This window comes from Aythya ferina (assembly GCF_964211825.1).
Source record: "Aythya ferina genome assembly, chromosome: 6".
In the NCBI taxonomy this organism is placed as follows: Eukaryota; Metazoa; Chordata; class Aves; order Anseriformes; family Anatidae; genus Aythya; species Aythya ferina.
In genome coordinates, this window is record NC_140303.1 from 28,284,822 (window position 1) to 28,311,751 (window position 26,930).

At 40.4% G+C, this 26,930-nt stretch overlaps 1 protein-coding gene across 1 annotated transcript in view; it reads right to left on the reverse strand.

Annotated features, from left to right (window-relative positions):
• The window catches only part of GLI2 (GLI family zinc finger 2), a 297,910-nt gene that overhangs the window by 258,013 nt on the left and 12,967 nt on the right, over positions 1-26,930 (reverse strand). The gene's annotated exons all lie outside the window — the stretch shown is intronic.

A 26,930-nucleotide genomic window follows, 5' to 3' on the forward strand; every position in this document is an offset into this window, starting at 1 on the left:
TAATATCTAAGTTCATTTATGAATATGTTGAACAGCACAGATACCAGCTGGATACTACTAAGTTCCCTTTATCATGCAAGCTGACCGTTTATTCCCACTTATTTTTTCTTCCATCTTCTATCTAGTTATTAACCCCTAAAAGGCTCTCCTCTCGTTTTGTGATAGCTGTTTCCTTACAAGTAGGAATCATTTGAAAAACTTCCTGGAAACTCAGTATAGCTCCTTATCAGCTCCTTCCAAGAGGTTTTCATTTGCCTGCATTTAATTCTTTTTAAAAATCCTCTAATAAATCCATGAGTTGAAATGCATACGACACCTGGGCTTCTCACAATAGATCATATTTATCCATATTTCTTCTTTATATTCCCATAGGTTCTGCCTGATACAGAGGTCAGACTTGCTCCTGTCCCAACATTCAACACTCAAGTTGACATTTGCCTTTTCTTTTCTAGGAAGGGGTGTCCTTTAGTACTACATTACTAACTTGTGTTCCATTTTTGATGTCTAAGTGCAACATTTTTCTGGAAAACTGCTGTCTAGCTATGTTCCTCATCCTTTATTTGGGTAGATGCTTGCTACAGCCCTGTCTGAGGTTGTTGGCTACTTTCTCCCTGCTTGAAATATGACAAGACAAGGAGAAAACTTAGCTGAAGAAACTTCTTCCAGAAGGGACCCTTTCACCCACCCAGTCCCTTCCCAGCTCAGTGCTGGTGACACCTGATAATGGAAGTAGGAACACGTCCTTATTTATCAGCCCCCTTACAATTAGTTGGGTCTGCTGCCTTTCTGGTATGTTGTGTAGGAACAGGCTGCACATTTGTGTTGCATAAAGATAGTTTAGGCATATCGATGTTTCTGCATTGATGGGACATGGGAAGGTGATGAGTGCCTGTTTGTGTGTCTGAGCAGGGTGTGGGTTTTTGCTGGGTGATTATAACACAAAGTATGTTACAGTGAGATAGCTTATTTGAAGAATGCACAGCAATGAAAACCACAAGGGGGAAGAAAAAAAAAAAAAAAAAAAAAGGACTCAGTTCTAATCCTCAGCAGTATGTGAAAGGTTAGGAAAGAAGACAGTCAAAATGTAATTTCAGAGTCTGATTCAAATCCTACTGAAGTCAATGAAAAATCCCCTTTGGCTTCAACTGGTTCTAAACTAGATCGTTAATAACTGTCACTCTGAGGTTGCACTTAAACATCAATGTGCTTTAAGTTTAAGAAAAATATGGACAAGTGAGGCAGCATATGAATTGTAGAAATTGATTAATGTGGAAAAATCAAAATTTATGAGGTCCAATCCTGCTTCCTTTGGCATCTCTGAGAGCTTTGCCATTGATTTTAGCTGTTGAAAAATGTCCCCACTTCCTAGAGGGAGATTTCCATGTGAATCTCCAACAAGGAAATGTTCATTCATGAGCCTCGCGATCTAATCCATGGCAGCTTTAGCAGAACACAAGGACATCCCTGGAGAGCAGGATGAAGTCAGATCAGAGCTGTAAGATGAACAAGGCCACTTAAAGCCTTGCTTAAGTCAACATAAGGATATTAAAGTTGAGATTTCACCACTGCCTTTCCATTGCAGTGGGAACTTGATGCACAGAGGGTTGAGAGAGAGTTGAAGCAGGGAGACCCGGTGATGCAGGGTTACATCGTAATCCAGCCTGCTAATCACAAAAGCATGGATAAGCATTTCAGCCTATGTTCCTCAGGCAAGCATCTAATCTTGGAGATGTTAGTTGCTTTCTAGTGGGGTGTTTTCTTCTCCCTTTCTTATTTATTTTTCATTTTTTAATTCTCTTCTCTCTGTTTGTTGTTTTTTTGTTTTGTTTTGTTTTGAACCTTTCACACAGCCTAAAGTGAGAGGAAATAGAAGTAAACCCCTCAGCTGCAGATAAACTGCAGCACTCTGAATAATGATTGCAAAGGCTCATCAGTCTTCAGGGCATGACCGGACTATCACCAAGAGTTAGAATGGCATTTTTCACCTGCCTCTTCTCTCCGTCCCTCCCAGGGCTGTCACTGCAGAAGCGCAGGTTGGCAGGTAAGCAGGAATAGTGCTTCTGATTCTCGGACAAGACACAAGATAAAATGGACCAGTCAGTTTCCTTGTGCCAAGACCAAAGGAAAGACAGAAAAGAATCATGAGAAAAGGATTAAGCAGGAATCTCCAAACCCTTTCCCTTATTCACTTGTCCCTAGAAACAAAAAGAAGCCAACCGATCTTGTAATTGCCTTTCCCAGATGGGAGATAGGGACTTTCCAAACTCTTCATCTGTCATCAGCCAGGGATGGAAAATCCTTGTCATCATCCCAAGGAAAAGGGTAAACATTAGTCAGGGAGATGCTCTGAACCTTGTTTGTTAAATATTTAAAATGCAAACAATTATAGGCCAGGCCCTGCTATATGTTAGCTGCTGTTCCATTATAAAGTTACTATAAGGTAGTATTTCAATGGCTCTGTTTACAGTTGAACTGTAACCAGGCTACATAAAGTCAGGGTCAGCATATTTATTTAATAAACTTTGGTGCTACGTATCTTTTATTCCTGAAGGACAGCAGCAAAGAAAACTGGCAAGGGTTGTGAGTGCACTGAATGCTATATGAAAAACTGTAAGGTTGTTTAAACAGATGATTACAAAAACATTTATCTGTTATTTTCACAAACTGCAGTGATCAAGCAATCCACATCCCATGAGACGACTGACAACATTAAAGTTTTTAGGATAGTTGGGGTTCTACAAAATCTTATTAGTACAATGACAAGGATGCTGCCCAAAAGGGTTTTAATATGCTATGGTGAAAGGAGAAATCCACCCATGGGAAAAAATAGGGCCCAGCTTAGCTGGACAAAAGACATTCAAGGGACAGTTGGAGAAGCAGAGATTTCAGAACTCTCTCAGACAAGACTAAATAAAGTAAATTTCAAGAAATGTTCATGTATCTGAACATAACATCAGGTCCTTCCTGAGGGCCGGGGAGTGCTAGGGACCTCGATATGGAGTAAGCATCAGGGCCACAAAACTTACACAGCCTGGTACCTCCCTGGGGCAGCAATGGGAGGCAGAAAGGAGAGACAGACAGCTGCTGGATAAAAATCCAGGCACACTCCTGAATCCACACATATGATGTGCTCACAGAAAAGAAATCTACCTTGCTCATGCATAACTGTAGCCAATGGGAAAACAGAAATCTCAGTAGACATCTCATCTGTAATATTCTGTTGGCCTTGCAGGGGGAATTAAATAGCTATGAAATAGGACAGCAGATTGAATATAACTTTCCATTACCAAACATATATGAGTACATTCTGTCAAAATCATGGAGAAGAAAAGAAGGTTGCCTCATGTTTGAGGCTTCGCTTATTCTCCAGAAAATTGAATGACAGAGGGGGAAAAAGGAAGAAAAAAGCCCCACAAACTGAACATGCCCTTTTCACCCCAATATGATTTCTCCTGAGGTGAAAGGAAAACAAGGTCTTTGGCGTTTTGGATGTATTGACAAGTTTTTGTCAGATTGCATATACGTTTATTAAACCACACTTGGATTCTTCAGTGCACAATTCAGGCAAACAATGCTTTCAAAGTACATGGACCACTGAAATTGTTGTACATGATTCTTTCAGAGAAGCTAAAATGCTTCACTTCATCTAAAAATACACAATGACAGCACAGCAGTCCAAGACACAGTTGTCACAGGTATCAGAAATACCTGCAAAGGGGAGATCTCAAGCACAAAATATGCTAAAACCCATTTCTCAACTTAAATGACTGCAAAAAGACTGTGATATAATGTAATTTATTTTAAGTTCTCCGGCACCATCACATCCGAACACCTCTCAATCCTTCACATACTAACCTTAGAAATTCGCCTGAGGGGAGGCAGTATTCCTATTTCTGTGTTAGTAATGATCAAGAACAAGAAAAAGCCCTGGATGTAGGCAGACAGCTAGATTTCTGACTGCCATCATGACACCTTCCTTCTGGCTGAAGACTTGTGTCTTGCTAAAGATCACCTTCGGATCAATATTTCCTTGTGTGAAACTGCATATACCAAGACGGGAGAACAAAAGGACATGAAGAGAACTCAAAAGAATATAGCAAAGTGCTCTTAAGAAACATTAAATATAACACAATTACAGAATACTTAGTTTCAGAAAGTTGTAAACATAATAGTTTCAGAAAGTTGTAAACATAATAGTTTCAGAAAGTTGTAAACATAATTAGTGGATTATTGGTGGTTTACAGTGCTTTCAAACAATACAGTTGTTCACATAGTTCACATAACCAAACATGTGCCTGGGAATTCTCACCTTATCAGAGAACTCAGCTAATGTGAGGAAACTCATGAGGACACCCACATATTTCCCTGGAAAACATAGCTGTAAATTTGAAGCTCCCCCACCAAATCTGCTGTTTCTTCAGATTCCAACACAAAATACAAGCCATTGGTTGACCTGACCAGGGAATGGAGGTAAAAATGGTGTAACACAGGGTTAAAGACACAGCACCTGCTTACTGTATGTGTGTGTGTCGGAGAAAATCTTGCTTTGAAAAACACACTATCTTGATGTGAATCTGAAGTCTGGTGACACCAGCGAGGCACTCTGTGTTTTGTGCCTTGCTGTGTGTTATATAAATACATTAGTGTATCCCAAGAGAGAAAAAACATGAAAGCACAGCTCCTACATATGCAATGGCAAGGAGCTTCTGCTTCCCTCTGACCACAGCTTGGGTGGCAGCAGAGTGACACAGGACAAAGTGGCATCTACCACTAACACTCCTCAGCCATAAATAATTTACACTCAGTGAACGTTTCTATAAATACATCAACACAAAAAGGAGGACTAAGGAGAATCTCCATCCTTTACTGGATGCGGGGGGAAACTTAGTTACAGGAGATGAGGAAAAGGCGGAGGTGCTCAATGCCTTCTTTGCCTCAGTCTTTAGTGGCAATACCGGATGTTCTCTGGATACCCAGTACCCTGAGCTGGTGGAAGGGGATGGGGAGCAGGATGTGGCCCTCATTATCCATGAAGAACTGGTTGGTGACCTACTACGGCACTTAGATGTGCACAAGTCGATGGGGCCAGATGGGATCCACCCAAGGGTACTGAGGGAACTGGCAGAGGAGCTGGCCAAGCCACTGTCCATCATTTATCAACAGTCCTGGCTATCGGGGGAGGTCCCAATCGACTGGCGGCTAGCAAACGTGACGCCCATCTACAAGAAGGGCCGGAGGGCAGACCCAGGAAACTACAGGCCTGTCAGTTTGACCTCAGTGCCAGGAAAGCTCATGGAGCAGATCCTCCTGAGAGTCATCATGCAGCACTTGCAGGGGAAGCAGGCGATCAGGCCCAGTCAGCATGGCTTTATGAAAGGCAGGTCATGCCTGACGAACCTGATCTCCTTCTATGACAGAGTGACGCGCTGGGTGGATGAGGGAAAGGCTGTGGATGTGGTCTACCTTGACTTCAGCAAGGCTTTTGACACCGTCTCCCACAGCATTCTCCTCAAGAAACTGGCTGCTCTTGGCTTGGACTGGCGCACGCTTCGTTGGGTTAGAAACTGGCTGGATAGCCGGGCCCAAAGAGTCGTGGTGAATGGAGCCAAGTCCAGTTGGAGGCCAGTCACTAGTGGCGTCCCCCAGGGCTCGGTGCTGGGGCCGGTCCTCTTTAATATCTTCATCGATGATCTGGACGAGGGCATCGAGTGCACCCTCAGTAAGTTCGCAGATGACACCAAGTTAGGTGCGTGTGTCGATCTGCTTGAGGGTAGGAAAGCTCTGCAGGAGGATCTGGATAGGCTGGACCGATGGGCTGAGGTCAACTGCATGAAGTTTAACAAGGCCAAGTGCCGGGTCCTGCACCTGGGGCGCAATAACCCCAAGCAGAGCTACAGGCTGGGAGAGGAATGGTTGGAAAGCTGCCAGGCAGAGAAGGACCTGGGAGTGATGGTGGACAGTCGGCTGAATATGAGCCAGCAGTGTGCTCAGGTGGCCAAGAAGGCCAACGGCATCCTGGCTTGTATTAGGAACAGCGTGACCAGCAGGGCTAGGGAGGTGATCGTCCCCCTGTACTCAGCTCTGGTGAGGCCGCACCTCGAGTACTGTGTTCAGTTTTGGGCCCCTCGCTACAAGAAGGACATCGAGGTGCTTGAGCGGGTGCAGAGAAGGGCGACGAAGCTGGTGAGGGGCCTGGAGAACAAGTCCTACGAGGAGCGGCTGAGGGAGCTGGGCTTGTTCAGCCTGGAGAAGAGGAGGCTCAGGGGTGACCTTATTGCTCTTTACAGATACCTTAAAGGAGGCTGTAGAGAGGTGGGGGTTGGCCTGTTCTCCCACGTGCCTGGTGACAGGACGAGGGGGAATGGGCTTAAGTTGAGCCAGGGGAGTTTTAGGTTAGATGTTAGGAAGAACTTCTTTACAGAAAGGGTTGTGAGGCATTGGAACAGGCTGCCCAGGGAAGTGGTGGAGTCACCATCCCTGGAAGTCTTCAAAAGACGCTTAGATGTACAGCTTAGGGATATGGTTTAGTGGAGGGCTGTTAGCGTTAGGTTGGAGGTTGGACTCGATGACCTTGAGGTCTCTTCCAACCTAGAAAATTCTGTGATTCTGTGATTCTGTGATTCACTGAAAACAACCCTTACTCAAGAGCAGGACAGTTTTCTCTTTGTTGATCTGTAGATGTAACCTTTTTTTGGCAAGTGACTTACTCAAGATTCAACCAAACACCACATTAGATGCTTAAAGCTTCCCTTTTAGATCGGTGTGTGCTTTCACAGATTCAGAAACATGCTGCTAAAAACAATGCAACTACAGAGGTTACCCAATTTTATAAACAGTGTAGCTGGGGCAACTGTTCTCCTAATGGCTGTATGCTAAGCAAACTTACAAAGGCTGACATGGCAAAAACGTGGTCCTTCAGGTCACACATGCTAAAACAGAGAGATTTTGTAAAGTCTTGAGGTTTCATTACAATCTGAACCATCGCATCCTCCACCCACATGGCTGCCATGGGTCATACATCTCCAATGCATAAGTAACCATCAGCTACCAGTCACTACCACCAGTGACTATGACCAGAGGACAGACCAGTTGCTAGAGGCAGTTGTTCTGCCTCAACTTTCACAGAAGGCAAAAAATACATCTGTTGTGGTAATTAAAAAAAAAAAAAAAAAAAAAAAAATTAGTCATTTTAATAGAAAGGGAATGCTATATATATAGATTATATATATATATAATATATAATATAATATGTATAATATCATATAATATATATATATTATATATAGAGAGAGATTTATGCCTTATATAGAGAGATTTATGCCTTAGAAAAGGCATGTTCCAATTTTCTGTTCCTGGAAATCTTTATTGTATAAATAATGTTTTGTGTGCAAACATATATCTAGGTAATATAAAAGTAGGATGCAAATTAGTTTACTAAAAACGCAAGTACAGAACAGTTTCTATAAATTACATTTTTAAAAAAAATTACACTTTATTAAAATTTTTGTACTTTAGGAAACTTAACTTTAAAGTGACATTCTTCATTATGCTCAAGGGATTTTGCATATATGAAACCAATCAAAACGTATCAAAATTTTATTAAAACTGAGATTCACTGATGATATTCTATTGCATAATGTTTCTTACCAAGACACTCAAAGTAAAATAGGGATTTTTTTGTTCATCCCATTAAATTGTGAGATTTATTTCCCTTAAATGATTCAATTACTTCCTGTTCACTGATCTGTTCCAGTATATTTGTAGAAGCTGATGTCACCTGCACCTTCGTACAAATTTACTTTTCAGCTTAGTAACATTACTCATTATAAACAGTTTAAAGCAAATTCTAAATAAGCTATTCATTACCAGTGCTAACACCAGAATAAAGAAGAGATAACAAGCAGAAAAAAACTTTCATTGTTTCTTGCCAAATACTACCTGCAGCAGCACAATTCATATATTCAGATTATGTTGGCAATTAGGCTTATTTCACTGAAGATTTTTCAAACAGTTCTAGAAGTTTGAATAATTCCCAGTGGAAAACACTTATTTGGTTGAATTTGACACATTTTTTTTCTTAAGTAGGTAAGAGGGATGGCTTAAGAGATGCTTGCTCTGCCTCAGTACTGTGGAACTAATGAGCCCCCACTTCTCCCTGATTTTGTAACCACTGCAGTATCACTCATTCCTTTTTTTTTTTTTTTTTCCCCTACAGATCCACTCTCAGAATCTAAAGCTGAAAACACATTACATAGACTGATAATTCTACCAGCACATTAAAGATGACAAAATCACAAAATCTAGAACAGCATCCTATGATTTTCTCATTTGAGAGAATCCTATCCTACAGCATCCTATCATTTTCTTGTTTTGACAGGTGCCCATGGCTCCTGGTTTGGGTGAGCAGCTCCACACCAGTCCTCAGTACAGCCCTGGGTGAGCAGGTCTGAGCTCAGACCTCATCCTCTCACAACACCAGTGCTCATTGTAGCACTGTGCATTTCTCTTTGCTCACGTTAATGGCTAGTGAAGGTGTCAAGATAATAAAAAGCCACTCCATATCTATTGTTAAACTCCTGCTTTAATTAACATTTTTCTTTCCAGTACTCTGTCCCTTTGGGCAGAAATTTCAGGCTTGCATTTTCTATAAAAGACAGGTTCATTTTAAAATACCTTAAAAGAGAAGAAAATGCCAATAATCTAACCCAAAAACAATAGTTGATGTTTTTAATTTCTTTTTTTAAAAAAAAAAAGCTTACTGGAAAACACAGTATGAAAGCCTTCTACAAATGGTTGCCAAACTTCATCATGAGATTAGGATTAATTGCTTTATAAAATGAAGTAATGGTAAATAAGGCACATTTGTAACTTTTTATTTGCTCTCCCTGACGAATGCCATAGAAAAATCCTAAAGAAATACATATATATTTTCCATGGTGAAGTACAGCTGACACTTGCCCACATTATCCATACCAGTTGTGAAGAAATCCAACAAACTTGAGTGGCACAGGTCAAAAAATTCTTTTATATTTTGTAAAACTAAATGAAGTCACCAGAGCAGTGCCATTAAAAGCAACCAAGACATGGAGTCATTTAAATGGTTTCCCCTAGATGGCTAGGTTAAGCTCTGTTAAAATTAATCCTTTTTCATGCTGGCAGGTGTAACAAAGAAAACCTTTTTGTATGGAGTGCAAAGAGGGTATTTTAGCCTCTCAAAGGAAAGCTGCTTGATATTTCCATGGAGAAAACAGCACCAGTGATTAACAATTTAGATTTCCCATTCCTAAGCTTTGTTTATATAAATATATGGGGGATCATTTCTGAATCTGTAAGAGGATTTTCTACAGTCCAATGTAAAGAACTTAAAATTGCCATAAATGAGATGTTAAAAAAAAATAAACAGATAGCCTTGATAACCACCACATACTGCAGATCAAGCTCGACTGTAGTAACACACTAAGCAGCTGACGTTTAAAAGAAATCTGACTGCAGTGCTTGCCTCCTAGGTAATTTTTTTTCTTCTCTAAAATAATCTCAGCCTGTGCATGGTGTCCACAAGAGAGTATGTGTAGTGATGCTCAGCCCTTCTCAACTCAGTTATGACCTACTTCAGGACACACACACACAATCTCCCCTTTGTGAGCTAGGTCCAACAACGGGTACGTCACTGCTGGAACAGAAGGGGCTCCAGAGATCAGGCCTCTGACATCAGCATGGACAGCAACATTAGCTTCACTCTTCTCTGCTTCCCTACTGACCTTCATCCTTCTCCAGAGCAGGGATACTCCTTCCTCAGAAGTTTTTCTCAAGTTTCCTTTCACTCACACTGATCTCCGTGAAGGACTGAATCCACCTTCCTTAATGAAACAGGTGTTTTTTCTTTCTCTCTCTCTCTCTTTTTTTTTTTTTTTTTTTTTTTTTTTTTTTTTTTTTTTTTTAAGTTCAGGAATAACTGAAAACAGCAAGTCAAAGTAATTCCCATCCACACGCTGCTCCTGCTCCTTCAGCACAGGAGAGAGGATCCATACACTTCACCGTCCCACTGTGGGATCTGCTCCTCAACCCTGTATCAGAGAGCAGAAGCCCAGTGCCCAGCTGCTGGAGGGCTGCCCCTCTTTGCAGGGCTGGGGGCCTTGGTGCTTGCCTGGTTGGCTGCCATTTTATTGCATTGCTAAAAGGCACCCACAGTGGCAAAAGCACCTGTCAGCTGTGAAACTCAAGAAGAGAAAAAAAGAGCTTCTATCCTTTTTTTTTTTTTTTCCTCTCATCTGAATGAACAATTCCCCCCACTCCCACGATGCCCCTTCTTCGTCCATTAACAAATCTCAGACTGCTTCAACCACTCCTGCCAAGCACCAAACTCACAATACACACTAGAAGATAATATACATAACTGATCTCTCTCTGCTCCTGGCAGAGATGCATAAAACATTTCTTGTTTGATGACAAGTACGCTTGTTAATATAATTTCTGGCTGGCCCAAGGGAAACACATCAAAGTGAGGGTGAGACAACATTTTAAGACCGGAAGCAATAGCCAGGTTTGGGCTCCAGAAAGGGCCATCTCTTTGCTTGCAAAAAGCCTACTCTGTAGGATAACTACACATTAACTCTCCATCTCCATGCTGAGAGCTGTGCGCTGAACCACAGGGTAATGTGTGCCTACAAAGCCAGCCTTCATCCTTACATCCTTGCCATGACCCATCATCTGCAACAGGGTTGTGCAAAATGTTCTCAGCCTGGTGCTCTGCTCGGAGCACGGTCATAACTTCTGCAAAGTGCAATGAAAATTTGCAATGAAAGAAAAATGCAAACTCACCCTGCACAGGCTCCAGTGCACCCAAGACAGTCAGGACCAATGTCCCACAAAAACAGCAAATGTAGGTCTATGAAATCACCCCTGTTCTGTTCATATCTATTGAATTCAGAACTAGGAAGTATAAAACTTTGAATTAGATGTCTAGTCCTTGGGAAGTTTTTACACAGAGATGAAAAACTAATAAAGCTGGAAGGAAAGAATACATTTTTAAAGCTGACTGAGACTCAAAACATCGAGTTAGGACTGTTCAAAACGCGCTCGCTGCCACATCATTTTGACAGTACAGCAGTGTCTCAGCAGGTTGTAATGCAACTCCTTGGTATTTCTAAGTGCACTGGGCCTCTAGGATCACTCTCTGGGAAGACACATCAGGACTGTTACTACAAAGTTGTTTACAAATTTTTATAAAGTTAATAAACTCAGAATTTCTAGAGGGATTATAAATAGAACATATATATTCTAGTAATTTCCCTCTGTTTCTCCAACATTTTTATAAAATATTTAAGTCCATCAAATATTGAACATGCACACTTAATGATCTAAACTTTTGTTTCAGAATGAGTTTGAGAACTGTAAATACTTAAATTTAAAAGAACACTTGACATAGATACAACTTCGAGTAGGGGAGCTCATAAAGACCTGATGAACTTCCATTCAGCCTGACTGGTTTTATAGAAAAGCTCTGCAATCTTTACAGGTTTAAAATCTTCAATAGCATCAGGTTTTTGAACCCTACACTTCTACTGCCTGGAGGTGTATTTGCTTGTGATCCTGTACAATTTCTAAGCAACTTATCATCAATAATGCTTCTACTTATGGGCCATCTCTCCCACTCTAGTCAGTGTAGGATGCCACGACTTGGTGCCTACCTTGGTCCATAAGGACGCTGGCTCTGAAGCACTGCTTAGACTGCCAGAAGTAAGGACATGCTGTAGGAGCCTCCCTTCTCCTTATCTGAGGTGAGACACCGAGACATATTGGTCCCCCAGCTGAGAGCTGCTGTGAGAAGGACACACGTGCCAACAACCAGGAGTGGGGCTGGGACTGGCTTGATACCAAGTGCATTGGGTTGCTGGTACACAGCAGTGAATACACTGACTTCTGGCCCAGGGAAAACCCATACTAGTCCATTTTCCACAAAGCAATGCTTGTGGATGATATTGGTAAGGCAAGGCCCTCAGCCAGCTCATGCATTATGTTGCTGATTTTACAGAATCAAATTTTATAGGAGAAGGCAGCTGGAAAGGGCCTCAGGAGGAATCTAGCTCACCTCTCTGCCCAAACACAAGGATCAGTGATGCTTACCTCATTTTGAGAGATGCTCACCCAACTTGTTCATAAAGCCTTCTGATATTAAAGGCTTCCTAATCTCCCCTGCAAGTCTTAACTATTCTTTCTATTATATCTAATATATTTTTTTTTTTTTTATAATGACTAACCTCCCTTTGCTATTTGAAACTATTACTTTTGCCTTATGCAATGTAAACAGTTGATTATCTCCCTTTTATGTATTTAAGGCCTGCTTTGTCTTCCCTCAATCTTTTCTTCAAAAGACAAACCATTTATTCATTCTTCTCATCATGATTTCTGGATCTGTGACCATTCTGCCTGGTCTTCTGTGAATCCTCCTCCTTATAATCTGCAATTACAGGTTTCCAGTCAAAGTGGCAGCAAGTTCACAGTGGTTTTACTTCTGTATTTTGTTTATGAGAAAGTACAGTAAAATAATATCAAAAACCTTACCCAAGTCAACAGACACAATGAATACCAGTTCCCTCCAATTCAAAAGGCCTATTGTTCTGCTGCAGAAGGAAGCTAGACATATTTGATACAATTTGCTGTAAAGTCTACGCTGTTTTTTAGCTTCCACATGCATATGCATAGTCTCCTTAATTTTTTGTTCCAGTATTTTCTGATTAAAATAAACTGCACTCTTTTTCCTTCTGCACATCCTTTTCCTTCTTTAAACATATTCACCAGGTTTTGTTTCCAGCAGTCCAGTACTTTTTCTGTCATGAGCAAATTCCCAGGGGTATCCATAAGCAGCCCCTATTTAAGTATTTTCCAGATTTTTTACTTATTGGAAGACGAGGACTTGCCCTTGTGTCACTGGGATTACTTAGGAGAGTGACCAAGTCTGCACTTTTAGTGAAGAAGAGGCTTACTGCCAGAATGAGGTAAGCACTATAATCTTCACAATTTCATCTGCTGGTAACTTGCCCCTGTTGTGTAACAGGACAGCCATTCTTGGTCATCTTCTTACTGCCCTGGTCATCTGAGGTCCATCAGGTCACCCTTAGCATTGATCATGAGAACTATTATTTATTTATTTATTTTGGTTTCTATGTACCATAGTTTTATTATTTTCTCATGTTTATAAGTTACTGCCCACATTTGCATTGTGTTTGTTGCCTGCACCTGCAACCTGAGATTTAGAAATTGCTCCCAGTTCCAGTATGCCTCCTTACAAGTCAAAAACCTCACCTAAAATAAATTAGCTACATTGCTACATTTTAAAGCTTTTTTTTTTTTTTTTTTTTTCTTTCTTCTGAACTTCTTCATATTCATGCTACTGGGGCTGAAAGATAAGGGAATAGATTTAATGTGTTACTTTTGTTGTCAGGATTCATATGTTAAAATCCAGACCTTTTCTAAACAGAAACTGTGTATTTCTGTTCCTGCCCAGCAAGGGCAATATATCAAGTAAGCTGAACATTCAGATATGCATACCAGCTGCATATGGGCTCTTCACGTGCACTTTAGTGCTGGCTGAATTTGGGGATATACAGAAGTCAGACAAAACAAGAAATAGCACATCCCATGAGCTTCCATGTGGGACATAGGACTCCACAGCACAGAGGACAGCCAGCAGCACATAAGGCACTATCTTGCAGAGCCTGCCCATCTTCAGCGATCCCAGTAGGGCCACACTTCAGAAGCATGGACCCTACCATTGCGTGGGCAGCACAGCAGGTCCAGGTATGAGATCATGGGGCACAAAAACCTCTCAGCCAGAATTCCCTTTTCCCTGACTTTTGGAGCATCGGAAAAGCTCTGTGGCATCGATCAAAAATATCTGTTGCACAGGCCTCTGAAGTCCATGAAATTTCTTCTTTACATTCCCCTATTTCAATGTATTAAGTAGCTGCTAAGGGCATTCCCTGCCCTTCCTTCAGTTTTATTTTCAGGCCATGCTGAAGGATAAACCTATCATGTTTCTGACCCAATAGAAAAGCTGCTTTAGTGTTGCAGGAAATGTAATCTGTATGGCCGACAAGAAAGTGTTATAAGATGTGAGCTGCAGAGATTTTGGAAGGTTGTGTCTGAGCCACAACATCCATTCTTCATCGCCAGGCTTTGCAAGTTAATATCCTCTTAGCCTAATTTAAAATCATTAATTAAGACTAAGCTGAAACTGATGTGTAATGTAATAAGAACAAGAGGTGCCATATAAAAAAAAAAAAAAAAAAAAAAAAAAAAAAAGATTTAAGAAATGTCCATGCATTCAACTTTGCTCTGCTCTTCTTGAATCAGAATTTACTGCATAATATGACCCTGTTTAGTAGAGCCCTCATATTTGTGCAGTTCACATGTATGTTTTGACTGAAGAACAATAATTAGTATGAAAAAAATTAGGAACCATGCAGGCAGCTAGCAGGTTTTTTGATTATAAACACAATCTCAGTGTTCCTTGGTCCTCCAGTGCACTGGGTATAGCACATCAACGCGGTAAGGAAAATCTGTTGAAATCAGTTGGAAATCCTGACTAGCACAATATGAGCTGTTGCTGCAGTGTAAGAAGTTCTTCATCTCAGCAAGTGATACGCTACAACAGGTTTTGTGAAGCGAATTCATTTTCTCTCCCGTGCATGCTGGGGTGGAGGCGGGGAGGAGGATGGGGAACAGGGGCATAGAGAAGATGGTAGAACAGCAGGGTAAAGAAGTTGAGATTTTTAATATTATTATTAAATCTTAGCTAGTTTTCAGCGGGTGTAAAAAATAGTTAAAATCCCTAATTAAATTATAATTCCAATCTTAAACAATAAAAAGAAATCCTGTAATAATCTATGTGCAGTGCCTGACAGCTGGGCCGTCTGATCCTTGCAGTCTGCTTACAAATTGGTATTAGTGGCACTAATAAAGCTGATTAATGTTGTGACTAGAGACCCACTAACCTGACACTGCCAGCTGGGCGCACAAAGGCTGTCAATCTACATGGCAGCTGTTAAACTACGAGCGCCGTAGCCTTTAATTTACATTTCAGCAACCTCCACACTGTAATGCATTTTAATGGGCACGAATAAAAACCGCTGGTGACGTGCAGGAATTTCACAGGATATTGGTGTGTACACATTATATTAGTAAAATACCAGTTATCAAAAGACCAGAGATAAAGCCCATTCTTTCCTCAGTTACATTTCTTTAAACCTGTAGCAACACTGTCATAACCGAGGCAATTATTCCAGATTGCCACCGGTATGGCTGAGGGCACATTTTCAGCCAGTCAACCCAACCTTAGCAGTTATGATAGCTTATTAATTTCCATTGATGCAAGTAGCTATGAAGATGCTATCTGCATCTCAATAGCATTTTCCCACGACTGGTTTGCTTACAAGTACTTCGGAGGGTCCCAGAAGAGGTCCTGTCTATCATTCAGAGGCCTTTGGCAAGTCACCCTGGTGACACTTTTTGGAGAGCCCACGGCTGGACCAGGAGCCCAAGCAACCAGCTCCCTTCGCCACGGTATTTTCCGATGAGAGGATTGCTGCACTGCCTGTGCTCTAACTGTACTCTGTGTAAACTATATGTAAACAGAGGTTTATAGGCTTTTAAGGCTATCAATCCTGGACCTTCTACAAATATTCAGTCCAACTGATCCACTTACTACTTAAATTCAAAGATTTTACGCTAATGACACAACCAAGTCCCTCTGTTAAAACAGCGTGAAGATGGGTAAAACAAATGTTCCAATGGCAAGGCACAGAAAAGAGTATCTACTTTCTTTGATCCTAATAAAAGCATGGTTTGTTATGGTAAATATTTGCTGTTTTGTAAACTATATTACATTCGCAGAAATTCAAGTTAACTCTTCCTTAGGGCAGATTTCTTGGTAGATTATTATTATTTTTTTTTAATTTCTTTAACTTCTTTAATCATTGACTGTTTTGTCCCCAAACTGCCTGAGGACATTACTGGAAAAGCCTTTCATTTTTCTGTTGTGACATCCTGGCAGCTTTCAAAATCCAAATTTATTTATTTACTTACTGTGGCAGGGGATGAGGGCAGATAGGAAGTAAGTGGCAGAGGGAAACCTAATGTCAAATGGAAAATACCACAGCCCCAGAGATTTTATATTGCCTATTCTAAAAACATATTGTAAATACAATGACATCACAAATACTCCAACAAATATTAAGTTCTTTAGCAGGCTATGACTGTAAACCAAATATGTCTGTCTGAGCAATTCTCTTTCATTACTGAATCTTTGCTATCAAAAATAGATTTACTTTCCTCTCAGGTTCCAGAGAACAGGTGTGTATTTGCCTATTTTTGAAAAATAATACGAGTTAAGCAACCTGTTGAAAAATGAAAAGACAAAAAAAAAAAAAAAAAAAAAAAGAACAAAACCTCATGCTAGAATTCAGTGGGTAAACTACACAGGTCTTTTAACTCTTGTTCCTATTTCTTCCTCACATGACAAATCTTCCATTCTCAAACAATGAAACAAAGAATTTGTATTTTATTTTTTTTTTTCAGGCTTCTGAAGAGAGAGACAAAAAGCAGAGAAGTAAGGACACCGTGGGAGCTGGGCTAGCATTTGTCTGCACAGCCCAGGTTATGCGTCTTGGTTTGATGGGCATGGCTGTTACAGCCAACTCACACAGTATCAAGTTTAAAGGCAAGGAGAGAGGCCATGAAAAGAACAGTGTTTGCACACTGCTTTGAGGTACCCTCTTGTCACATCACCAGTCAGCTCCTGTGCCTTCTGTCCCTGCTTTTGCCATTTCACAGGAATTCTGTAAGAGAAGGAATCTGATGGCTTCCTAATCCTCAAACTTTGCCATTCTTGCTGACTTAAGTGTAATGTGTTGCCTAATTTAATATTAATAAAAATGAGGGAGGAAAAAGTTACCAGCAACTATACCATGTTGCAGAATGAACCGAATTGTCCCCACTTGCAGTCTGTGATTCACTAATTCGTACTGTGTCTTGCAACTTATTTGAGTTTCTGTCAACTGGAGAATCTACCACACAGCATGCTCTTGGGCACGTACACTCATTTAGCCAGTTCTTGTTCCCGACAACATTTCTCTCTGTGATTTCAGGCCAAAATTTTGCAATACAGAACTCTCTCCCAGCTGTCTCCCAGTATGGCTTACAAACTCCCCTTCATAAGCAAGAGAGACCTTTCCTCGAGGGACTGACATCTGAACTATGGCAGAACTTTGTTCGTGCTCTGGATGGGCGCAAAATGGCCGCGTGATGCTTTTTACGATACTTGTTCCCTGTCACGTCTCAGTATTGTGGGCTTGTTTCAGCCCCTGCAATGATCAAACTTTTCCATCAGTCCAGCTCTGATTCCCAGGATGGCATCATATGGAAAAACAGAGCTAGCAAATAAATCTCAAACTCCCCTTTCCCCAGAACGTTTACAAACTAGAACAGGAGGAATACGATGAAAAATAACATACATTATAACTATTGCATTGCCACCTATTTTTTTAGTTCAGTTGTGGAGGGGGGAAGGGAGGACGAGCACAATAAAATCTGTTAAGGTTGCTAAAATGTGAAGCCAAAAGAAGAAGAAAATCCAAGAATAACATCTCAAACAGGATCTATTAGAAGTGGAGAGAACCATGAAATCACCCACTTATTTTTCTAACTTCCACCAGATAACAGGATTCAAAGGATTGTATAAATGCCAAGATAGATTAGGTACAATAGACAGAATCAATTGTTTGTTCAGACCTTGCTACAAATATGTTAGACAAATGCATATGTAGTCCAGTATGGACTACATGCAGAGAGATGTAAATGCTTAACGTGAATAGAGTCGAGCTGCTGATGTCCATAGCCTGCAATCTTTACATGGCATTTCCCTTCCCTTTTCACTCTTCCAGAACACAGCTTTAATTAGAAATAGTAAGATACAGCCTCTCTGCATTTTTTTAAAGCAAGAACAACAGTGAAGTTGCACATTCCAGTACGAAACCAAGTGTAGTTGTCTTAGAACATCTCTAACAATATTAATTATTACAATATTAATTATAATTTTAAGAAGCACTAACTACTGAAATGAATCATTTGTCATTTGGTCTGGAAAGCTTCTTTAATAAGTTCCTTCTGCAGGCACAGAGAAACTTTTAACTGGGCACTGGCTCTCGCATTAGAAGTTAAAGCAGTGAGCATCATCTTATCAAATCAAACTTTGTTCTGCCACTAATGGAAACATCTTGTCTTCACGTATCTGCTGAAAGGTTTTGCTGAAAGAAAAGCTTACATAAACTATTTCTACTTTCCCAGTTTAATTTTCATGACTTCCTAAACTGATAGGGGTCAAATGAAATAACATTTCATAAGCAGAAGTTTATGACTAGGTTTTCTTGCCAGAACAGAATGGCATCTGTTCCTATGCATGTTTAATTTAAATATTTTTCATGAATGTGGGATGATGGTATAAATATTTGAAATCATCAATATAGTAGACTGCACTATAGCATGGAAAGGCTGCTGCACAGCTGCTGTTAAATTATAGATTTCTTATGCAATGAATACATATAACTTGTCTTTTGAAGAATTAAAAAATGATGTCTTCTGTCTAAAATATTTTGTCAGATCCTGAAAAGATTTTTTTCTTTTGACCCAAGGCTTCCAGACAACTGAAAGAATAAATATGTAACCCTGTCATGAATGATGCTTATATAGGGTGAACTGATAGAGCCAGGGCAAGAACACATGGGAAACAGGTGAATTTCTTCTCTTTGTCATCTTTAATCTCCCCTTCTTCCACTCATGAACCCGCTCTCACTAAAAATAGCTCCATTTCCCGTATCTTGATCTGTGATTTGACTCTCCAGTTTGCATCCCAGAGAATGCTCATCTCCCCAGAGGTGACTTTGGAAAAAAAATAATAAAAAAATCAAACCAAAGAACACAACAACAAAAACTATTTTTTCCTTCATCCCCATCCCAGAATCATGATGATGCGCCAGTTTACATCATCTGTAAATGATTTGACAACCAAGTCTAAGAGGCAGATGAGACTCTCCCATATGTACAAGTCACTTAAAAAAGCCTGGAGAAGATTTTGTTGAAAGCAACCAAATCCAGGATGTAGGGGAAAGAAGGCACTGGAGTGTTCCATGGCATTGCTTTTGCTGCTATCCAGAACCTAGGATGATGACATATGACATAGGCAGGATTCATAACTTCACAGAGAGAAAAGTAAATATTTTGTTATGGTCCAGCTAACCAGATACCCCTTAAAAACAACAACTGTTTTCAGAGCATCTCTTGTAGAACAACCCTCTTCGTTGCTATTACCGCAAGCTGAAAATGAACTCCTTGAGATAGTGCTGTCATTATAGTCTTGGCCTTACAAAGTCTACTCTTAGGCTTTTTAGTTGCTAAAGCAAAATTACAGGTTATATAATTTTATCATGCTATTCATTACAGTGATTATTTGTTAACACAAGCCACAAAAATGCCATAGCAATGGGGAAGGTGGTATGTGTAGTGAAATATTTTATGTGTGGTGGCATAAAGCTTTATTGGCATGAACTAGAAGTGGATATATTACTCATGAATGGTGAAGCCCGCAGTAAATTAAGAAGGTGGCCCCAAGTGAGTATTAGTCACCTAAACACAACCATATGCCACCAGATTTTGTATTACATTTTCACAGAAATATTATTTAGAAATTTTCTACAAATTTTAGAAACAGACTCCAACTTCAAAGCCTCACAAATGAAGACCCAAGAACCAACAAGTGTGCAACCCATCTCTCCCCTTCCAAACTCTAGATCATTAAGAGTTTGTCTGTAAATCAAGATGTTCATCTCAAGCGTGGCTATTGAATGCCATGAGGTCACCCTGCTTGCTTCCCTTTGCAAGCCTTAGATCACAAACCACTTTCCACCTACGGAGAGGGATGACTTGTGTGGCATGGACTTTTCAAACACAATGTTTGAAAACTGTTGAGCCTGTTATAGTGTTTCATGCCTGCAAACTAACTGCTGCTATTTGCAAAACTACAGAGTTCAGGAAATACAAGTATTATCTTCATCTTCCAAAAGATAAGCTTGTAAGAGGCTGGTACGGCACATACACAGCATACTATAGGAGCTGTCAGTTGTTACCGTTTGCTCAGAGCGGCTTTTGAGCCACAGCAGCAACATAGAGAGCGCTCTATGTTGCCTTAGCTGTGTTATTTTAACAGTAATTGAATTAGCTGGGTAAATCGGGTCACATTTTGGTTGTTTGCACACAAGTCTGCAAAGAGTAAGCGAAGATGTAAGCAGCATCTCACCACAGAGCCAGCCTGGAGCTATGCAGAGGCACCAAGGACTGCACTGGGCAGTTGGTGCTGCTTTAGCTGCCTTCCACTGTGTTTTGTGCTGCCATAGCTTAATTTACCTGTAGAAGTTTTGCGACCAGCAACAGTTTCAACAGGACTTTACTTGGAGAAGGGATTCCCATACAGGTTGTGAGCGTGCAGCCACAAGTCCCTGGTCTGTCTCATACCCAGAGGGGAGGGAGCCTGCAGCCAGTACAGAGAAGCTTGGAAGGACTGGGGAAAGGAGGTGGTTAATGCCAGAGCACAGCCTGAGAAGCAGGGTAAACCAGGAGCTGAGCAAGGTTTGAGGTATTTTACATGTTACGAGTGCAGATCTTAGAACCGAAAAGCTATTAACTATATCAGTGTTTTGCTAACAAACATACATAGAGTAAGAACTGTTTACAGACAAAGAGAAAATAACGGATCACTTTCCAATAGGGTTATTTTTCAAATAAAATAGAGGGATTTGCAAGCCAGCTCTTCCTTTCCCTGTACTTCATGGTTATTTCTATACATACTTAACAATCCCAAACTAAACCATTCTCAAACGGGAGGGAAAAAAGAAAAAGGAAGAAAGAAAGAAAGGATGGAGTCCTCAGAGAACTGGCAAAGAGCTATTTTGTAAGGAGGGAACCAAGGAAAACACTGGCATAAGGCACAGTTGGAGGGTGTCAAATCCGATGTGGCAGCCCTTTCTTGTGCTGCTATGTGGAATTTGCTTCAAAAGATCAGCAAAATGAAACTCTTCATACCTGAACTAATACAGATCCATGTAAATTTGAGCTCTGATCTTATGGAGCCAGTCACATTGCCAGAGGCTCAAAAGGAGTTGTCTTTGTTTGTTTTTGAAGTCTATGTGAAACCGGATCTCACATACTAATATCTTGATCCAAACAATATAATTGAGTCTTTTGCTGTTCCACTCACCCTTTCAAGAAAACTTTCCTTCACTCAGATTTCATTTTTATCTCCTTCCAAAGCAAGGGCAAAGGGTAAAAATACTTTTCCTTTTAGTAAAATCTTTGCTTCTCTCCACAAAAAGTTCAGGAGTAAGATAAGGGTGTGGGGGTTAAATAAACAAACAAATAACTACATAAATGAAGCTTGTATTCAACGTTGCTTGCCTGTGCTGCAGAACTGCAAATGAAGAACTGCAAATTGCACTGGGATCTGTATCGCTGCTAACCCAAACAGCAGAAAAGTTTAAACATGCAAGAGCACAGGTAAAATGAACAGCAAGCCGAGAGCTCAACTTCTTTCACATCATTTATAAAAAATGAAGCCATTTGTCATTTGGAGGACAGAGGAAACTGTTCTGTACTGCTGATTTCTAATTGTTTTGCCACATATAATCCAGGGCAGTAACCACTCTAGAAAGAAGACTCAAATTTGTCCTCTTAACTCTTTCCTTCCTGATTCTCCACTGAAAGATACTTGGGAAATGTTCCTCTGTTCAAATCAGCAAACTGCATTGGTTTTTCTAAGACTCATTTACAGTCTTCAACACATTTCAGAATTAGGGTGCCTGTATTTCATGCAATTTGTTCACATGACAATACAACTGGAACAGATTTGCAGCTTGATCATAGCACTGGAAGTCTCCAGTCAGCCAACAGACTTTGGAAGTTAAACAAAATGAAATCCAAATTCTAAAGTTTTGGACAGTCATTCACCAAGACTTAAAATCATCTGCATATTTAATAATTTTTTTAATAACTGAATATACCCCCAAACCATTTTTTTTTTTAAAACACTTCCTATAAACTTCTTTTCAATTTCAACAGAATTTATGAATCAGCACCCATTCACAATAAAACTGCGTAAAGCCTTCTCTTTCTATTATTGTGCTAACAGGAACAAACACACAATAGGACAATCCAACAAGAAAAAAAAACTGTTCTGTTCAGTACAATAGCCAAGGTTGTCAGAGATCCTGGAATGATTTTTACCTTGCTTCAGTAAAGCACGTGTTTGTCACAAACCTGACCAGCAGCAAAATCCACCTATAACTGCCTCATAAAATAAACAGCTGTGACTACAACTGAACTTTTGTTATGTTTAAGCAAATAAAAGTTTAAAGGCACTAAAATCTTTGTTAGGCTGGCTATAAAAACAATTATCACTTGTGCTGCAAAGTTTGACTTGAGCAGAGCTTTATATGCCCCATTCAGTTATTGTCCTTATAAATCAGTGCTTGCCCCATGCACCAGGACACTGAGAGTTTGCGTGGCCCTAAACCACGACATCCAGAACACACATAGCCCAGGCAAAGAAGCCAAAAACCAACAGACAGCACAGAATTCAGTCATGGATACGACTTGTCCTATTTGTAAGCCAGCCTCCCGTGCAGAGCTGGGGACGGTGGACACAGCACTGCCTGGAGTTCAGGCTGCTGCTTCTGAAGTGCTGCGGAGCAGAGCTCAGGCAGACGCTCAGTCCAGTTCTCGGTATCAGGCCTCAAGCCAAAATCTCGTGAAGTCAGCTGGAGACGTTCCATTTTCTGTGAGTGATATTGGAAAAGAGCCAACTGAATATAAGTAATGATGTTTTAAATGTACGGTGCTACAGGAAGTGAAAAGATTAAGTATTTGTTCCCCTAGCTTTATTTTTTTCTTTTTTTTTTTCTCCCCACTAGCTTTCTTCTCATTCTTCTCTTAGTAGATCAATTTAAAATCAGCAACAAAAACAATCTATTGCCATGTCCTGTGCATCTGCCCTTGCTGCTCTAAGATATGGCAGAGGTCATTATCACCTCAAACAACTCAGGTAGGGTATATGTGAACTACATTTTCCTTAGTCTTCTTGCAACTCAGGGCTTGGCATATTTATTTCAACATTGTGCAACACTGACTCATAGAAAATTTGGTGAGAAGGTTGTTTAAAAACATGACCTCACCCCGTGCCCAAAAACAGAGCAAACTTCAGTGGTTTTGGTTTCTTTCTTTTTCTTTTTTCTTTTTTTGTCCATCTTTTTGATTTGCATAAGCCTATCAATTATAAACATATTTTTTCCATGATTTTCAAGTCCCCCCCAAGCTAGTCCACAGATTGCTGTGGACTGTTGTGGTCTGCCACTGAATTTATGCCGTTCTCATTCTAATCTGGCAAATTTGCATTCTGGCAATTATTTCTACATGTGTTGATATACTCAGGACTAAACGTCCTAGATTTAAAAATAACAACAACTAAGAATCAGATTGAAAGGGAAAGCAAAATATTGTTATATTTCTGTTTTCTTATTAAGTTATATTTTGGCAATCCTCAGAGAAATTAAAGCTTTGGAAACATTCCATGTGGCAACACTTTTTCCAAGAGTGAAGAATTGCAGGGAATACACAGACATCATTTCATGATTAACAGGCAATGATCCTGTGGGCAGAAATGAGAAGCAGAAGGAAAATCTGTGTAGTAAGATCATGGAGGATGGAAATTGGGAGTCACCAGACAAATTTCCCTGGAGTGGTGGTCTAGTCACCACGATCTATACGGTTCTTAATCACTTAGCTCGTATCTTAACAAGGTTTATTTAGTGTCTTCTTGTCTTTGGTCATGGGACAGACTCAAGATTATGAGAAACAACTATTTCCATCTCACATACAGAGCTTGGGAAGTAGCCAACTGCTCTTAAATGCACAAGCCATACATTAAATTAAGCTAGTGCCAAGGAGACATGATACACCTATTTCCCTCCTGTAACATCACAGAAAATAACAAGTAGAAGGTATGGCCACTGTAAGCTGTATACTTTATAGCTGAGTCCACATCTGATGTAATTTGAAAGGTAGGTCATGGTATATGGTCTCATAGACTATTACAAGAACCATAAGCAGGTTCTTACTGTTGTTGTAAATTCTCCTTGTGTCACAAGTGCCCATTATGCTTATTGTAAGAACACCGGTCCCGGAGAGACTGACTTTGTTAAAACCAAGTAACCACAAGCATAAAATTCACAAATCCCTCTGCAGCAAAGCAACCATTACAATGTACTGTTCCTAGACAGCTGCCCATTTTTCATTCAACATCAAACATTGAGAAAAGACTGGGAACAAAAATAGCTTTATTAAGCACATTTTAAAAATACTTGTGTTTAGAAGAGAAAAGGCTTACAACTCTCAATGAAGAGAAGAGATGGAAATCATAGCTGCTCAAAATTTATGGCCACACTAATTGAGCTCTTTGCTACCCTGAGATAGCTGCTAATGTAAGCTCTAGAAATTGAAGTCTAATACCTCTAAGAGAGCTTGCACAGAAGCTAACAGCATCCCGTTGGTGGGAAACTTAATTTTTACACACATAGAAAAGAACAATTTGAGTCTAGCTGCTTGAGAATGGGGGAGGTAGGGGAGAAAACCCAAAAAAGAAATATGTGTATTTCCTATTGAAATGTTTTAGCTTGGGATTTTTCCAATAAAAATTTACAGGCTTTCCAGTAAAGTAGCAGCTCTCTGAATTTTTTCTTTTGGTTAAAATATACATATACACATACACACACACATCAAAGCTTTTGGGAGACTTTGTTTTTCCATCAGCCCTAGTCAGAATGATGTTTGTAGTTTATTGGTCAATGGTGATCTATAAGAAGCTGGAGAAGATGGATGGACTCAGTTAATTCAGATCCCCACAGAATTTTGAAATGGACAGCAAAATAGATTTTGTGCAAAGCACAGTGGTGAAAAATGGTATAGTTACCAGAAAAGGAAAAAGAGGCTAGTCTATCACACCTTAGGCAATCTAACATTTCACACTTAACTCCTGAGAAAGAGCCAAGAATTTAGCTTCAGCACAGGAGCTTGCTCAAGACCCCTTTACCCCACCCGGCTGGTTTTGCTCCACCAGACTTTCCTCATAATTGGAACTTGGCCAGAGTAGAAGTCTCAATAATAATAATGAAAAAAAAAATATTCCATAAACAGAATCTGTTTATCTGTTTTACAGCAAAATAAATATCAGTGAACAGCCAAGCTTACCCGGAGAAGTAGAAGGATAACTGTACAGCCAAGACCCACTGCTCCATTAAAGATGTTTTGTGCTGCTCAAATGGCCCAGAAGCACTTTGAGTACAGATTAGATAACAGCCAAATCATCTTCCACTCTAGTGAAGACTTCTGATCTCATGGACTTTACCTGCACAAACCTTTTCTGTCAGACCATAGTTCAAGAAATAATTTTACATGCATTGTATCAGTACTTTGATATTCCAGCCATTTCTTACAACCTTGGGCAGCCCTGAGCCCCCAGCCATCTTCTGCTTTCCAGCTGGGGATTAAGGGAGGAGACAGCCTGAGAGCCAGTTAGGCTCCGAGCGATGCTTTCAGCCAAATCCCACATCACTCGATGTGTACCATTGCCACAGACCTTTAACCACATTGGCCCAAAGCATGGAGTTGGGACACCGGCAGATCACAACCCGCAGCAGATCTGTAGTGACACACTGGGAGGAGCAGATGAGGGTTCAGATTCTCAGCTCTACCCAAAGCTTCCCAAGATTTGTGTAAATCTTTATACCTCAGTGACAAATGCAAAGACAATGCTTCCTTCTCTCACTCCTGACCTATTCAGGCAACATAATCTAGTGCCTGCTTCAATATTCTGGGCTAGTTTGGCTGCACACACCTAGGACTAAAACAAACACTTTTGCCTAAAGAAACTCTGTCAGAGCCAGATCATTTATTGAGGACAGCTTTAAAGGGACTTAGGGCAGTAAGAAGGGAGGGCTCAGCATGCCCTGGTCACTGTGTGACAGAGGTGACCCAAGTTGCAGGCCCGGCCCTGCCCAGGTGAGAACCTGAGCACAAAGCCTTAAGTGGTGTCCTGCAATTTAGGAAAGAAACTGCTTTTGTCTTTCCCACATATCATCAGTTTCTTAATATAACACAGTTCTTTTTTCCTATTTTGAAAGGCTACTACCCCATTCAAATTGTATCCCAGAACTGGCTTCCAAGAGCTCTATGAAGAAGTCATGTAACTATTGGCTTTTCCCATGTAATAAAGTGGACGGATGTCCAAGTGCAATGTCTCCGGGCATGAATGTTTAACATCACTTGTGAGATATGAAAACAGAATGAAAGCAATGCACATTGCAATATTTGTACAGCCAAAGCATTGAGAACTTTTTACAAAAGGTGCTCTGTAAATATAATATGACATTCTTCACGTATACACAGACACTGAAAATGTCACTCAGGACCACCTCCAACAGGCCACACTTTGTCTCAGGCAATCACTTCATCCTTAACACATTCCCATCTGGTTTTCAATGTAATTTGGTTCAATCCTAAAGACCACCAGAAAGGTTTTCACAGTCTTAATTGGCAGACACTTAATTTCCATTTATTTTTAATAGGAGTTAGGTGTTTGCCATTTTTACCTTTGAAAATTTCTCATCATCTCACTTCTAATAAGGGAAAAAATTCTGCTAATCCTTTACAAAAATATTGAAGTAACACCGACTGCACTTGCTTCTAACACATGCACGCACACCCACGTGCCGAGGCCTCTGCATGTAAGGCACAGATTTGTACCGAAAGGCACACAGGGAAGAGCCACAGGGATG